This window comes from Carassius carassius, chromosome 28 (genome assembly GCF_963082965.1).
Source record: "Carassius carassius chromosome 28, fCarCar2.1, whole genome shotgun sequence".
NCBI lineage: Eukaryota > Metazoa > Chordata > Actinopteri > Cypriniformes > Cyprinidae > Carassius > Carassius carassius.
The window spans coordinates 2,893,117-2,911,007 of NC_081782.1; positions in this window are offsets into that span (position 1 = coordinate 2,893,117).

Here is a 17,891-nt window from a genome sequence, read left to right on the forward strand (position 1 = left end):
TAACAAAGCTGCAAGCAGCGATGAACGGGCCCTCGCACCCGGGCTCACCGGCAGCAAGTGGCTGTAGTAAAAAGGTGAACGGTGAGAAAAAAGCATTTAAAGTCATCAATATAAGAGAAATATATCAAAGTATATTCCATATATGTGTCAATCTTCCTGTTGCCAGCAGGTGGCGCTATCATTATAATGCAATATTGGCCTTCAGATATGTTCAGGCCAGGACTCTTATCACACATGTGAAGTTTGGAGAAGATTGAACATTTTATGCCTGAGTTACAACAACTTCTCTTGCTGTGGCGAGACATCAGACTTTGTCATGGCGCCATGGACATGCCCTTTAACAAAAACTGAAGATCTCCACAATTTAACATCGCAAAGGCCTTTAGATTAGGCATACCAAATTTGGTGTTGATCTGAATAAATCTCTAGGAGGAGTTTGTTAAAATACAACGCATGGAAATGACAAAAATTGCACAAAATTTGCTCATAATATTAAAATTTCTTCCCGTTGGGTTTAGAATTTTGCTCCAAGAGTCTTTTTTGTAGGTATTGGTGCTGTTGATTTTTTTATTATAGGTGACGCTGTCGAGATATTTTGCCACACCCTCTTCTGAATCCTATATCAGACGAAAATTTTCACCAGGTTTGACGCGTGTGCAAAGTTTCATGACTTTTTGAGCCCTCAAAAATGCGATTCATTTTGGAGAAGCGGAAGAATAATAATAAGAAACAGAGCAGATACAATAGGGTCCTCACACCATCGGTGCTCGGGCCCTAGTTATGGCATGGCCAGAACATTTAATGATGCTTAAAACTGATTTAGCTTCTTTTTTTTAAGGTTTAGGTTTAAGTTTTGATGCAGTATCAAAAACACATACTATGCATGTAGTAAATTTTTTTTTTTTTTTTAAAAAGAGGAAAACTGTTATAATCAAGTAACAAAGAAGTGTTTATGCAAAATGACTTGCAAATGTGGAAGAAAAACAGTAAACTGAGAAGAAATACAATACTGATTGTAGAGAAGTGAGCCGTACAGAGACGTGGATGTGAGTCACAGTGTTTAGTACAGATTTAATTAGATTGCTAAATGAGATATGTTTTTTTATAGTATAGTTTATGTATTGCTGTCTTTGTTTTGTTAGCCTTATCACCACCACTGAGCAACAACTACGTCGTGTATTGTCATTAGTTGTTGCTTAGTGGTGGTGATTGAGCCATTTCTGTGAGATCAGACGAGAAAGTATTTTGATGGTATTAAGTGTAATAATGGCATCTGCAATAATATTTAAATGAAGTAAAAGCTGACAAATTAGTTATGTGGAATAAAAATAACTGATTAATGCAAACTAATTCTATAAATGTTACCTTTAGGTAACACTTTCTATTACAGCATCCTTGTTACACATTACATGTACTTACTATTATAATTACACTTAATTATGCATAATTACATGCAAGTAAACCTACGCCAAACCCTGATCCTAATGCTAACCGTATAGTTAATACATGTAGTAAATTATGATTACACTGTAACAAGGACACCTTAAGAAAAGTGTAAACTAACTTTAATTTCTGTTGTTGTGTAGCCAGTTTTCCCCTCTTTTCTATTATATTTGTTATGAACACATATTTAACACACACTTTCTATGATTTGATTCTTCTGCACATTATGAGTGTTCTAACGCTTTAGAAATGCCCCTGGAAAGATCAGATTCTCAGAAAACATTCCGGCGTCTGTCTCCTGGACTGGTATCAACATGTCTAAACAGTGGCATGTTCTTACATAAACTGCTGGCTGATTTGCATATAAACCATTCCAGTGAACATATGCAAACATATATTTTGAGCTCACAGGTTTTTGGACAACTATATATAGTGTAGATCAAATAAGAGCTTTTAAACAATACTGGTAGGAAGTAACAGCACTGTTTACCTTCTCTTTTAGGGGCAATTAGTTTATTTGGATCCCATTAGCTTCCGCAAATTGGATTCTAGTCTTCCTGGGGTCCAGGAATCATTCTAATACAAAAAAGTATTTTAAAATAAATTAAAAAAAACAAGAACACAATTTCAGATCACATCACAAAAAAACAAAAAAAAAACCAATGAGTTTGATACTTGATTACTTTATGAAAAAAATAAACCAACAATTGTAAATGTAATTTAATCTTCACCAGCAACCATGATAACTTTCTATGCATATCTCTAACATTAGTCTGAAATGGATAATGAAGTTTTTTTCTGGCTGCTCTGTTCTGAACCATCTGAAGCTCTTTTAGCTGTTTCTCAGATGCACTTGACCATACCATAGGGCAGTCCTCAAGATGTGATAAAACTAATGACTTTACCACATCTTTTAAAACTAAACATGGAATAAATTCAGGACATTTCCTGACCACCACTATACCTTTTTCTATAGTGCTTACTATATAATCTATTTGTTTGGACCAGGACAACGTATTGTCAAGTATCACACCAAATAAATTAACATTGTACATCCACTGGCACCCCATTAATAAATAAATTCAAATCAGCAGCCTTAGTCATATTATTTTTTTATAACTAAAAACAATACATTTAAAATTAGTTTATTCATTTGAACCCACTTTGTAATTTTTTACAGCCTATCACTTAAATTTTCCTGAAGCTCAGTTAATGTATGTGCAGTAGAAAACATTGTAGTATCATCAGCATACATATCTATATTTGCCTTATCAACAACATACGGTAAATCGTTTATAAAGATAGAGAACTACAATGGACCTAAACAACTCCCTTGTGGAACACCACAATAGACATCTCATTTTTTTGTTACAATACTCCCTCTTTATGATATGATTTAATTTTGTAACCCTATTTTTTAAGTTTTGATAAAATAGTTTGTTGCAATCATTTCCTAATTTCTGTGCAGCCTACTTTGCCTTGTCCCTTTGAAGCATTAATGACCTCATGTTCATCATCACTGTGGTTTTAACATACAACCGCCCTGAGCGAATTCACAGTGAGTTGTACACAGTCCGCCATTGCTGCACTGACGAAAATTTCTCCCAAGCGTTTTAGGTGTTCTGAAGCTGGATGTATGAATGAGCCACTGAAGACAAGGTGAATTACATTTGAGTTTTTTCATAGAAAATGCTCCCTAAACTCTTCTGAAATTTCTTTATGTCTGCACAAATCATTTTACACCAGACCGGTTTGTGAATGAGGGTCAGTATAAAGCAGGTTTTGCACAAAATTGCTCCTGAAGGATGGAGCTGTGCCAACTGTTGGTGATCCAGCTACACCTCTAGAATAAGTATCAAACGTTAGTTTTCCAAAGTGCCTTTCTGAAAGAGTTTCTTGGCAGTCTGTAAGGCTAATGTTGCTAAAGCTAACATTGTCTGTCTGTTTTCACTGATGCTGCCTTCACGTGCTACCAGAATGATCGTGAATAAGAAAGTGTGAGCTAAAATTGCATATTAAAGCAATGTCGACCACTGGAATTAGTCAAGTTCCTAATCAGAAGTGGGGCTTATAAAATGTGTATGGCACCATGAGTTATTTTTATCACGCCGTCTGTGTAATTCATAAAGTGCATTTTTTTTATGCACAGTAAAATCAGATGACTTAGACCTTTAAACCTAGTGCGATTTCTGTAAAAAAGATAACAGGCTTGTACTAATAGTGGAGGGTTTATTTGCTAAGGCTAGCACTGTATTGTGGATCTTGAGCTCTTGAAGCCCCGCCCTCTTCTCTGGGAGCACCAGCTCATTTGCATTTAAAGTGAAAGACAAAAGGCACATTTTGGCTCATACCTTAAAAGTGGCAATTTTAACAAGCTATTAAAAATTATCTGTAAGGTATTTTGAGCTACAAATTCACACAAACTCTGGGGATATCACAGACTTATTTTACATCTTGTAAAAAGGGGCATAATAGGTCCACTTTAAGAACTATGTTAACATCTCTTTCTTGACAAACTTTAATCCATTGCACACTCTGAACTTCATTAATAAACAAATACTTGGTTAAATCTTTTATATGACCTAGATAATATAATCCTAGTTCATGATTTACAGAGCAATAGTTGTGCAGTATTGGCATTTTATATCTCAATGGTTTCTTTTCTAAAACTTCTAAAATTTCATTTGGGGTTCCTCAGGGTTCTATTCTGGGTCCTTTATTGTTTCTAATTTATATTAATGATTTATTCCTTTGTTGTGATCATTTTCTACCCATATTATTTGCAGATGACACCAATCTCATTGCAGTACACGAGGATTTTGTCACCTTGATCCAACATGATAATGACGAGTTAAAAATATCATCAAATTGGTTTCGCACTAACAAGCTAACGCTCAATGTCAAAAAATTTAATTTTATGATATTTCACAATATTAATAAATTCTACCCCAAAGAACATGCTTGTATAGAAATTGATGGAGCTCCAGTTACCCAAGTGGCTTAAACAAAATTTCTCTGTGTCCTGATTGACGAAGGTTTAACTTGGTCCAAACATGTTGATCTAGTCTGTACAAGATCCTCTAAAATGTTAAATATTCTAAGAATTGTTTTACCTTCAATTCACTCATCTGCTCATCTAACGCTTTACTACAGCTTTTTATTTCCTTTTATGAATTATTGTAATATTGTCTGGGGTGCTACTTTTCCCACTTATCTCGCAAAAATTGCTAAATTCAGAAGAAGTTCTTGCGTATGATTTCCTACTCTTCTAAATATGCTCCTTCTGCACCTCTATTTCTCAGATATAAGATTTTATCAATTGAGAAAGTCAATGTTTATTTATCATGCATATTTATTCATAAGTTTATTTATAAGAGAGAAGATTTCCCACCAACATTACAACACTTTTTTGTTTTTATTTCAGATACTCATATCCATCAAACAAGGCATAGAGAAATAAATCTTGTCTTACCGTTCTCTAGAACTTCAGGTCATAAAACTGACCTCAGCTTTAGGGGTCCTCAACTATGGAGTAAATTAAGTTTGTCCCTAAGATCCATGTCTTCTTTACTTGTCTTTAAAAAACAGTTGAAAGATCTTTTGATTTTACAATGACAGCTTTTGTTATAGTACTCTGCAGTATACTATAGCCTTGCTGACTCTCATATGCTGCTCTTTACTTTTGATTCTCCTTTACTATTACCCTTTAACATCTGTAACTTTAAGTTACTTTCATTAGGATAATCATGCTTCTGAAAATATGTTTTTCCCCTCTTTTTTATTATTTAACTTATTTGTCTGCGTGCCTTTTTCTGTTTTTCTGTTTTCATGCAAGTGGAGTGGAACTCTGTATAAACCCAATTGGGTCTCGTTCCCCTCCTTGTACTGTATCCATGTGATCCGTGCAGAACAAATAAATAAAAAAAATATATATATATGCCAGTGAGATTACTAAACACTGAGACAGCACAAGACACTTGCATGGGAGATTTACGGCATATGCTGACCTGGTGTCATCTAATGACTTTGAGGGTCTGAATAATGTCATCTTATTCTTTTGTGACTGCTGATGTGTCTTTTTTGTGCTTAGTGCATATTTGCATTTTAGGCATCACCTGTCTTGTGTAGACAGAACTACATAGTACATTTTTTAGAGAAAATATGTGCTTGCACATGCAAATCCCTCAACCACAATGCTAGAATCACTATAGGTGTATGCAGTTGTGTGCATTATCTTGCACATACATGTTTAAGTCTGACAAGTCAAATCCTGTGTTCAATAGATAGCTTTTCAACTCGTGACACTGATGTAACATAAAACACATTCAATACCCATTAAGTTCATGTTTTTTTTTCAGGAATATTGTTTAAAACAGGAATTAAGTCTTAAATCTTTTTAAAAATGAGGCTTCTTACACAAATATTCAGTGAAAAGAGGGGCTTCGCCTTCAGATGAGGTGCTTCGTATTAGGATGTTTAAATTTTTTGCAACACTATTAAAAAAATTTGGGACATGCAAATACGTAAGATAATGTCATGTTTAAGAAAAAAACATTAAACTTCAGGATTAAACAGACAACATTTATAGATTAAACAACAGGTCACGGCCTTCAGGGTGGTACTTGTTCCGTGACCCATGGTGGAGTGACCGGAGGGCTTTACAATGGTTCAGCTGGCAAGCTTGACTTCAGAGCGGGTTTGAGACAGTAGTCGTTCTTGATCAGGGCTGGACGCTCTCCAGACACCAGAGAATCCCTTCCCTCTTCCCACAGTCCAGTGGTGTCTGAGAGGTCGACGAGGCGATGGTAGTTGGCCCCAATCCACATCAGTGAATTCAGTGTGGCGTCTGCAAATCCCGACAAAACAGCGAGCCACCAATGGAGGTCCTTATGGGCTAGGGCAGTGAATCGGTGGTCTCCATTACCATGGGGGGGGGGACTCAACTTTTAGAAAACGGAAACCAAAACAGGGAGAAGGGACGCCACTTACTGTATGCTTGGTCCAGTTTTCTGTCACAATGTCTACAGTGTTGGCTCAAGGGACGAGGGGAACGTAGGAGAATTAACCTAACCTTACCTAAACTAAACCCTAATCCTAATGCTACCTGTATAGTAAGCACTGGTAGTCAATTATAATTCCACTGTAACAAGGACACCTTAAAATAAAGTGTAACCTAACTTTAATTTATGTTATTGTGTAGCCAGTTTCCCCCTCTTTTCTATTATATTTGTTATGAACACATATTTTCATATCTACCACGCACTTTCTATGTTTTAATTGTTCTGCACATTTGCTTCATTGATGTGGAATACTTTAGAAATGCCCCTGGAAATATCAGATTCTCAAAAAACATTCCTGCATCTCCTGGACTGATATCAACATCATGTCAAATCAGAAGCTTGTTCTTACATAAGCTGCTGGCTGATTTGCATACAAACCATTCCAGTGAACATATGCAAACATATATTTTGAGCTCACAGGTTTTTGGACACATGCTGACCTGGTGACAACTAATGACTTTGAGGATCTGAATAATGTCATCTTATCCTTTAGTGACTGCTGATGTGTAATTTTTTTTTTCATTTTTACAGGGAAGTCGTGGCCTAGTGGTTAGAGAGTTGGACTCGCAATCGAAGGGTTGTGAGTTCGAGTCTTGGGCCGGCAAGAGTGGGGGGAGTGCATGTACAGTTCTCTCTCCACCTTCAATACCACGACTGAGGTGCTCTTGAGCAAGGCACTGAACCCCCAACTGCTCCCCGGGCGCCGCAGCATAATGGCTGCCCACTGCTCCGGGTGTGTGTTCACAGTGTGTGTGTGTGTTCACTGCTCTGTGTGTGTGCACTTTGGATGGGTTAAAAGCAGAGCACAAATTCTAAGTATGGGTCACCATACTTGGCTGAATGTTACTTTCACTTTTGTGCGTAATGCATATATTTGCATTTTAGGCATCACCTCTCTTGTATAGACAAAACTAAATGGTACATTTTTTTGAAACAATATTTGATTGCAGAGGCAAATCCCACAAGCACAATGCTGGAATTGGTTTAGGAGATGGCTATACATGCAGTCGCATGCATAATTGCTACGGCATTGTGTTCATGTATTTGCCATGTGTTTGCATGCTTTCATCTCCCTTTCTCCATTTTCTAATTGGCTGTCAAATGATGGGGTGTACTAGGCTTGGGAAGTGGGGTAGTGCAGCACCCCTGTTTATTTCTGTGGGCAATTGTTTAACTGTTGGAAATAATTTGAAACCACCACCATGCCCCCTCCCGCACGTACAGCACCCCCAACCTAAAACAGAAAGAAGAAAGCCATCGTGTTTACAACTGTGACGAACAGTGCTTATCAGAATCAGCTAAACACTGTAGTTTCAAAAATCTGTGAAATATTCAAAGTTCACGGTATAGAATCTTTACAATATGTCAGAGAGTTTTACACACTGCTCTGTTATTATGGCGTCAGTATATATACGTCAGTCTGAAGGGTCTGGCTACGCAAGACTGTTGGTTCAGTCGTGTTTGAGTTGAGAGCTCCTGGATCACTCCTCTGGCCAATGATCAAATTTGTTCATTTCAAGTGAAAGTGTTCTGACTGTACAACCTGTTGATCATGTTCAATCATTCGTAAAGTTATGTTCTAAGAATGTGGGGCTTAGGGGTGCCCTGCCTATTTACTTGGTTTGTGCTTCGTTTTTTTTGTTAGGGAGTTATGGAAGTTAAATTTAAAATATGTTGATATTTACTTACTGTAGGTTATCAAATCCCTTTCTCTTTTCCTTTCTAGATTTGTTTTGTTTGTTATTTTGGCCTTTGGGCAGCCTGAAGAAACGCTCTCTTTCACTCTATATATTTTTAAATAAATCTAATCATTTTTCTGGGATAGTTTTGTATATTTGTTAGATTATCTACTGGAGTGATTTCTAACTGGGACTCCACTACCACAACTCATTTGCCTTATTATGACCAGTTTGGAGTTTTTCCAATTTCCCCTAGGCGCGGGGGATAATAATTGTCTTGCACGTACATGTTTAAGTCTGACAAGTCAAATCCTGTTTTTAATAGATAGTTTGGACTCGTGTTACACTGATTTTACATAATACAAATTCAATACCCATTCAGTTCATGGTCTTTTCCAGGAATATTGTACAAAATAGAAAAAAATTAGGCCTTTCATATATATATATATATATATATAGTGAAATGATGGGCTTCGCCTTTAGATGAGGTGCTTCGTATTTTCTATTTATTTTGTAGGATGTTTTAATTTTTTGCAACACAATTACACAAATTTGGGACATGCAAATACGTAAGAGGATGTAATGTTGTTCATTAGAATGAACCTTACACTTCAGGATTAAACAGACAACATTTTTAAAATAAATATGGGTCAGGGTGCAGGCTAATTTTATGTAAGATAGTTTATCTTTATCATTATCTCATACCAAAAAAAAACATTACATTTGTTCCTCTAATGTTTCCAAAAATAAATTAAATACTTTAGAATAAAATATTGCTACTACTAATTAATTAAAAGACACCAGTCTCAGCTTCTTTAGCACTGGTGTCTCCTTGGAAATATAATGAAACATTTATTGACTTAAAGAATCACACTATTACAGTAATTACGGTAGTCAGCTATTATGTATTTAACATTGAAAAAACAATTTTGATATTATAGAAATGTCGTTTTTTTAATGCAATCGGGTGTCTTTTATTTTGAAGTATGCGAATGGGTAGTGGGTTACTATGACGAAGGCTTTGACTAAATATTGCAAGGTAAGCCATAGATCTGTATGTACATATCTATTATGTTACAATCCTTCATCTTTGGAAGGGAATAACCTACCGTCCGCCTTTAAAAATTAATATTCATGACCAAATTAAGGAGGAACTTTAGCGCGGCCTACTTCAAATTCATAAGCTCAGTCTTTACCGTAGTAGGAAAGAGATGAGTAATCACATGATTATAAACACATGATCACATGACAGAATCAGTTCCACTTTAAAACGGCTTTAGGATGTAATAGGTTTCAGAAATGTTCTGCTAATGTAGTCTCTCTCTCTCTCTCTCTCTCTCTCTCTCTCTCTCTCTCTCTCTCTCTGTTGAACCTGCTGAAATAAAATAAACTTTAACTAAATTAAATAAAATGTTAAAACAAACAAACAAACAAAAATGTACATTTATTTTACTAAAAATAAATTACTCAAACTTAACTAAACAAAAATAACAAAAAACAGAACAAAAATTTGTATAGTATCTCAATGCTAGAACACTAGATGGCACTACAAGCCAGTCACTGCCTTTCTGTTCTTTTCACATATCTATCTATCTATCTATCTATCTATCTATCTATCTATCTATCTATCTATCTATCTATCTAAGCTCAGTTATGGACTCTGTTTTGTGTTTCAGGGCGTTGGGAATCTGAGTTTCATAAGAAGTCATCAGGTATCGCCAGATCTCACTCACTGAAAGAAAGAACAACATTTATTTGAATTAGAAATCTTTTTTAACAGTAGAAATGTCTCTGTCACTTGTGATAAATGTCATGCAAAATCATCACTAGTTAAAAATAATCTAATTTTTGTATATTTACCAATATAAAAACATGAAAGAAAATAAAGAAGCATTATATAAAAAGTGTAATCTTCCTACAAAAGGTTGTGGTTGTTGCAACAACAAAGAAACACATTAGAATAAGAAGAAGTGGCAGAATTAATTTGATATCTTTTGTAACATTATAATGTCTTTAAAAAATATATATTTAACGCATCCTCGATAAATAAAAGTATTTATTTTTTCAAGAAATCTTACTGACCCCAGACTTTTGAGTGATAATGTAAATATACTGTAACACATTAAGTAGTATAACTGTAGTCTCTGTAATTTCTAATTTGTTGTTTCCAGTCTGCTTTTCTCTTCTTGTTTGCTCTTCCTCTGTTCCTCAACCCCCGTCCTGTTTCCTCCATGTTTCAGAACAGCTGGATGTCACCATGACATCCAAACCACTTTTAAGCAAGACCTTTCTCTGACCTACAGCTACACACACACACACACACATACGCACACACACACAGATTAATCACCAGTCATCATGGCCACGGTCTGCCGAGGGTGTATATTATGTCTGTTGGGTCAAATTTAAAACAACGCCCCCATACAGACATTAAAATTAAAAATAAAACGAGGGCAAATTGCGCAACTGTCTCTGCAGTGAGACACAAGATACATGAGTTTTGCCATCTCTCTCCGTCTGTGTGGTTAGAATGACTCCATGTCTGTCGGTTCAGACGTCAAACTCCGTGACTGTGGTCTGTCCTGCAGTGATGTCTTGTAGCATCGCTCCTCAGGATAGAGATGTCGCACTGACCACTTTCACAGAGCTTTTCATTGTGAGTGGCTCTTAGATCACTGCAGTGCTAGAACAATAGCTTCTCATCTTATGGCATTGTTTAGCGTGTGCTGTTTGTCCAGTCTGATGCAGGATCTTCTTGGTTTCTGCTCTTATTTGTCATCCAACATTCATGCATCAAATACGTGCTGCTGATTTCATCCAGTCATTTGAGGCTTTGAAAATAAGGCTTTTGGTTTGCAACATTACTATTACTTTTAGACCATGTCTAAAATTAAACTTTAGCCTAAAACCTGTGCCATGAATGATTCCTTAAAGCAATAGTTCACTCAAAAAACGAAAATTTTGCTGAAAATATGCTTAACCCTATGCCATCCGGGATGTAGATGAGTTTGATTTTTCATCAGATTTGAAGAAATGTAGCATTGCATCACTTGCTCTCCAATGGATGCTCTGCAGTGAATGGGTGCCGTCAGAATGAGATTCCAAACAGCTGATAAAAACTTCACAATAATTCACAAGTAATCCACACCGATCCAGTCTATCAGTTAACATCTTGTGAAGTGAAAATATGCTTGTTCGTAATAAATAAATCAATAATTTAGACATTTTTAACTTTAAAATGTTGCTTCTGGCTTATAATTTGAGTCTATAATCCATAGTGATGCTTACTACAGTGACAAAGTGGTCTTGTCTGAATCAGGAGAGAAATATGCACAGATCTAGCACCCTTTACAAGCAAAAACACTTCTAAACAAATAGAATCTTAATGTGAAAAAACTGTAGTAATGTGTAAAAAAAAAAAATAGTATGAAGCATTATAATTGATTATGGACTTGTATTTTGGGCCAAAATGACAGTTTAAAGTTGAAAACGCCTTAATGATGGATTTGTTTCTTACAATCACAGAGATTTTGACTTCCCAAGATGTTAACTGATGGACTGGAGTTGTGTGGATTAGTTGTGGATTACTGTTATGTTTTTATCAGCTGTTTGGACTCTCATTCTGACGGCACCTATTCACTGCTGTTACGGATCACTCGGGAAGCAGAGGAGTAACAGATGATGGTGTTTATTTATAGACACAAGCAGAGGAGCAGGAAGTGAGGAGTGAATGGGAGTTTGGATCCGTGCAGGTAAGGCTGTGACTTCTTGGAGGGATCGGTGAACCACACACACGCACTTCGGGGAACTGGGACCTTCAGAGAGAATCCTTGGAGAGAGAGTAGAAGTGGAGTTAGTCCTAATAGTAAGCATACAGGAATGATCTTGTTGCGAACGTGACCGGACGAAGACTGAGTGCGTGTGTGTGGCTTTTATGGTGCAGCGCTGATGAGTGGGTGATGAGGAGCAGGTGGTGGTGATCTAGAATTCAGGTGAGGGTGTGCGCTGTGATTGTGTGGAGGTGGAACCTGGCATGTTTGTAACAGTACCCCCCTCCCCAGGGCCTGCTCCTGTATAAGCTGCGCCGTCATCTAGGAGGAGAGGAGGGGGGCTTCCGTCTCGCCAGGTTCTGTGGAGGGAGAAACAGAAGGATGGTGAGGTTTTAGGAGTGACACATGGAATGTGGGGTGAATCCGGTACTCAGGAGGAAGCTGGAGTTTGTAAGTGACCGGATTTATCTGCTGGGTGATGGTGAACGGGCCAATGAATCTGGGACTGAGCTTGCGGCAGGGTAGATGCAGGCGGATGTCCCGGGTGGACAGCCAGACCTTCTGACCGGGTTGGTATTGGGGGGCCTTGGACCGGCGAAGGTCGGCTGTCGTCCTGCGTCTGTGAAGTGCCCGCTGAAGTTGGTGATGAGCTGCGTCCCAGACCCTCTCGCTCTCCTGGAACCAGTAGTCGACTGCGGGAACATCCGAGGGCTCTCCTGACCATGGGAACAGAGGTGGCTGGTAGCCGAGTACGCACTGGAAGGGGGGGGGGGGGTCCAGTGGGGGGTTGACGGAGGGAGTTTTGTGCGTACTCGGCCCACCCCAGGAATTGGTTCCAGGAGTTCTGGTGGCCGTGGCAGAAGGTACGGAGTAAGCGTCCAATCTCCTGGACCTTCCTCTCCATCTGCCCGTTCGACTGGGGGTGATAGCCGGAGGACAGGCTATTGGCCACACCTAGGAGGGAATGGAATGCTCTCCATACCCGGGAGATGAACTGGGGGCCTCGATCCGACACAATATCTTCTGGGATGCCGAAGTACCTGTAGACATGGTTGAACATCAGTTCTGCCGTTTCCATGGCAGTAGGGAGGCCCTTCAGAGGAAGAAGACGACAAGCTTTAGAAAATCTATCCACTATTACCAAAATACATGTGTTATTGTCAGAGGGTGGAAGGTCCGTAATGAAGTCCACCCCTAGGTGTGACCACGGCCGATTAGGAACGGGCAGAGGAAGGAGTTTGCCAGATGGTAGGTGGCGAGGACTCTTGGACATGGTGCAGCTGGTACATCCACTCACGTACCTTCTGACATCCGAGGCCATGTTGGGCCACCAGAAGAGTTCCCGTATCAACAAGAGGGTTTCATTGACCCCCGGGTGACCAGTGCCAAGTGATGTATGCGTGGAGTGGATAAGTGGAGTGCGCCGTGTCCTGGTGATGTACAAGTGTCCCGGTGGGCAACCCGGCGGGGTGTTGTTAGGAGGTTTAGCAGAAGGAAGAGTCTCAGCTGACCATGTGATAGGAGCGACTATGATATCGTCTTGGAGGATGGGTTCTGGATCTTCTGATTTTTCCTCGGGAGCTTAACATCTGGACAGAGCATCGGCCTTCACGTTCTTTACCCCTGGGCGGTAAGAGATTGTAAATTGGAAGCGGGTGAAGAATAACGCCCAGCGGGCCTGTCTGGGGTTGAGTCTCTTGGCTGCTCTAAGGTATTCCAGGTTCTTGTGGTCAATGAGAACTTGAAACGGGTGTTTGGCACCCTCTAGCCAATGTCTCCATTCCTCCAGGGCAAGTTTGATGGCTAGCAATTCCCGATGTCATAGTTTACCTCCGCCGGGTTGAGTTTCCTGGAGAAGAAGGCACATGGATGGAGGAGGCTGGGAGTCCCCTGCTGCTGGGAAAGGACCGCTCCCACTCCGGTGGTTGAGGCGTCCACTTCCACCACAAACGGTCGATCGGGGTCCGGATGTACTAGGAGTGGGGCGGTCGTGAAGGCTTGCTTGAGGGCTTGAAATGCTTCAGTGGCGGCAGGAGTCCAGGAGAGAGACTTGGGTTTCTGGCGGAGAAGGTTGGTAATTGTACTAAAATTATGAATGAATAGTCTATAAAAATTGGCAAAGCCGAGGAATCGTTGCAGCTCCTTGATAGTGGTAGGAATGGGGCAGTCCCTGACTGCGCTCACCTTCCCCTCGTCCATCCGGATGCCACTGCGGTCGATGGTGTACCCAAGGAACTGCACTGAGGGCTGATGGAAGGAGCACTTCTCGGCTTTAAGGTAGAGCTGGTAGTCCCTCAGGCGTTGCAGGACCTCCGCAACGTGGCGCTGATGTTCTGCCAGGCTCCGGGAGTAAATCAGGATATCGTCTATGTAGACTAGGACGGACTAATGGAGGAAATCCCGGAGCACCTCATGAATTAAATCCTGGAATACGAAGGGGGCGTTAACAAGCCCATACGGCATGACGCAGTACTCGTAGTGACCAGTGGGGGTGATGAAGGCGGTCTTCCACTCGTCCCCCTCACGTATCCGGATGAGGTTATACGTGCTGCGGAGGTCCAACTTGGTGAACACAGTGGCACCACGGAGATGTTCCAGGGCCGCAGGGACGAGGGGAAGTGGGTACCGGAATTTTAGAGTTATCTTGTTTAGTGCTCTGTAATCGATGCATGGCCGTAAACCTCCATCCTTTTTTGCCACGAAGAAGAAGCTGGAGGCAGCAGGGGAGGTAGATGGACGAATGTACCCTTGTGCCAGCGCCTCCTTGATGTAGTCCTCCATGGCCTTCTCCTCGGGAACGGATAGGGGGTATATCCGTCCCTTTGGCACTGGTTCACCCGGCAGCAGATCAATAGCACAGTCCCACGGCTGGTGTGGAGACAGCTTGGAGGCCCGCTTAGGGCAGAAGACATCGCTGAAGGGGGCGTAGCACTGAGGAATGGTGATGGATTGGTTCTCGACAGGGCTTTCGATAGAGGTGGAGTAGACTGGTAATGGTTCGGGGGGATGTTCCACTGGCATAGGACAACCGGAGATGCATGATTGAAAACAAGCCTCGCCCCACTTCAGGATCTCTCCCGTCTTCTAGGAGATAACGGGGTTGTGCTGCTCCAACCATGGGCGCCCTAGGATTACGTCAGCGGTGGAATCCTCCAGAACCAGCAGATGGATTTCCTCATGGTGTAGAACAGGGGTTTTCAAACTGTGGGTCGCGACCCACTCGTGGGTCACGGAATGGAACAAGGTGGGTCGCACAAAGTCACTTGGCTGCAGCTAATTTTGCGTTTCAATGACACACAGACACTAACACAGTTCAGTCTAGGGCTGCACGAATGTGACGAGTGGGGCGGGGCCTAGTGCCATGGGAACAGAGCTAGGCCGGTGGAGTGATTGGGAAATGAGCAACACTCACCGGTCTCAAGAACCACGGAGGAGATCGGAAAGATACAAAAGAGGAGCGATGACAGTGAAGGACGAGAGAGGACCAGGCCTGGGTTTTATTTTGTGTTTGTTTTTTATTTGTGCACGGCAGTCATCCGAGAGGGGCTGTCGCGCTGTTTTGTGTTTATTTGGTTATTAAAACTTTGTTTGATTGTCCGCCGGTTCCCACCTCTTTCCACGAAGGAGTCATCGAGGCGGTGGGCTGGAGTGAGTTCGCCCCCCCCCCCCCCCCCGGCAACTCACTCCAGCCCACCACATCGAGCACCCTCGGCGGCAGACTCCTTCGCCCTGCTCGATGGCACTGCGGATTCACCCCAGCGGCGAAGGATCTTCGGCAGCGCGCCCCTCCTTCCTCCCTGGCTTCGGCACCAGTGTAAAACATTAAAATCTTCACAATCACAGGAAGAAGGAGGCGGGAACTGGGAACCCACTCATCACAACGATATAGCCCACCAACATTAATAATGAACTGCAATATCCTTAGTGTGATTTTCAAATTGCAATTAAGTCCGTGTGCGTTGCGTGTTTTGAAGGTCTCAGAGCAATGTCATTAAAAGGTTCAATCGGTCTTTTTTTACCTATTTCACAATTATTTTAATCTCCAAACTGTTTTAGATAGTTCTGCTTTGCTTCTTATGCTTTTCTAAAAAAGTGTTGGATTGTGCTCCGTTCTCGCCGACACACACGGAAGGATCATGAATGCAACAAAACACAGCAGCGCAGATCACACTTCACTGGAGTGAGCCTGCTTCACGTTTTTATGGACACTACATATTTTAACGCCAGTAAACAAAAATTAAAACTTGTAAATTTGTAGTGAAATTTTCAGTTGTACTCTAAAATAAAATGGTTATTTTTCTTAAATACTTAATTTCTGTCATAAAAATTTTAAGTAAGATTAGGTTTAAAGTAATTTCACTCGTTGTTTTTTTTTTTTTTTTAATATTTTGGTGGGTCGTGAAATATATTACACTTGTCTAGGTGGGTCGTGGAATGGAAAAGTTTGGGAACCACTGGTGTAGAAGACCAGTTTGGAGGGAGATGGGACCCACACAGTGACGTATGTATTTCTTGCTCAACGGCTTGCCGGTGATTGTGTGGACCTGGTATGCGTCTGGCGTGGCCATAGTAGGGAGCTTGAGATGACGGCAGAGGGCGCCGGAGATGAAGTTGCCGGCTGACCCAGAATCGAGGAGGGCGGAAACTGGAAGAGATACATCAGCGGCAGTAAGTGTCACAATAGTGGTGAGTGGTTTCATTTGGTATCTTGAAAGCACTCACCATGGGACGAGGAGGACAGACGGGGCACACAGCTATGGTATGCCCGGAGCTGCACAGTAAAGGCAAAGATTCTGGGCCAGCCGTCGTCGACGCTCCGCCATTGTGAGGCGGTAGGAGTCTACCATCATGGGTTCGTTGGCTGGTTCTGGGGAGCTGACGTTCTCTGGTCGGCAGAGTGGAGTGGAGGAATGCGCCTGGCCCTGGTGCTCTTCTAAGCACGACTGCATACGAGTGGCGAAGCGGATGGACAGCTGGATGAATCGCTCGAGGCCGATGGTATCCTCGTATGCAGCGAGATGCAACTGCACTTGGGGTTCCAGTCCTTGACGGTAGGTCGTTAGCAAAGCCTGTTCGTTCCATCCACTGGAGGCCGCCAGAGTTCTGAACAGCAAGGCATATTCATTGACAGACATTTTCCCTTGTTTTAAATTGTACAGCTTCTCACCTATCGAATAATCCCAGGCAGGTCTGCCGAAAACTTCTCGGAAGTGGACGATGAAGCTAGAATAAGACTGGATAACTGGGTTATTTTGAGTCCAGAGTGAATCTGCCCACAGTAGTGCTTTGCCTTGCAATTGGGAAATTATAAAGACTACCTTAGAGCGGTCCGTTGGATACAAGTGCGGTTGCATCTCCAGGACCAGTGAACACTGAAGCAAGAAACCGCTGCATTCCTCCGCCGAGCCAGTGTAGGGCGCTGGCCTGGCCATGGGACTGGCGTGCACAGCAGGTGAAGGAGTGATGACGGGATCGGCGGCAGTGCTCACTGGTGGTGAAGATGCTGGGGCTGACATGAGTGTCCGACGGAGTGCATCTACCAGGTCTTGAAAGGGGTCCGTGAGGCTCATGCTTGTGTCTGTTGGTGCAGGTCCGGTCATCTGTTACGGATCACTCGGGAAGCAGAGGAGTAACAGATGATGGTGTTTATTTATAGACACAAGCAGAGGAGCAGGAAGTGAGGAGTGAATGGGAGTTTGGATCCGTGCAGGTAAGGCTGTGACTTCTTGGAGGGATCGGTGAACCACACACACGCACTTCGGGGAACTGGGACCTTCAGAGCGAATCCTTGGAGAGAGAGTAGACGAGGAGTTAGTCCTAATAGTAAGCATACAGGAATGATCTTGTCGGGAACGTGACCGGACGAAGACTGAGTGCGTGTGTGTGGCTTTTATGGTGCAGCGCTGATGAGTGGGTGATGAGGAGCAGGTGGTGGTGAT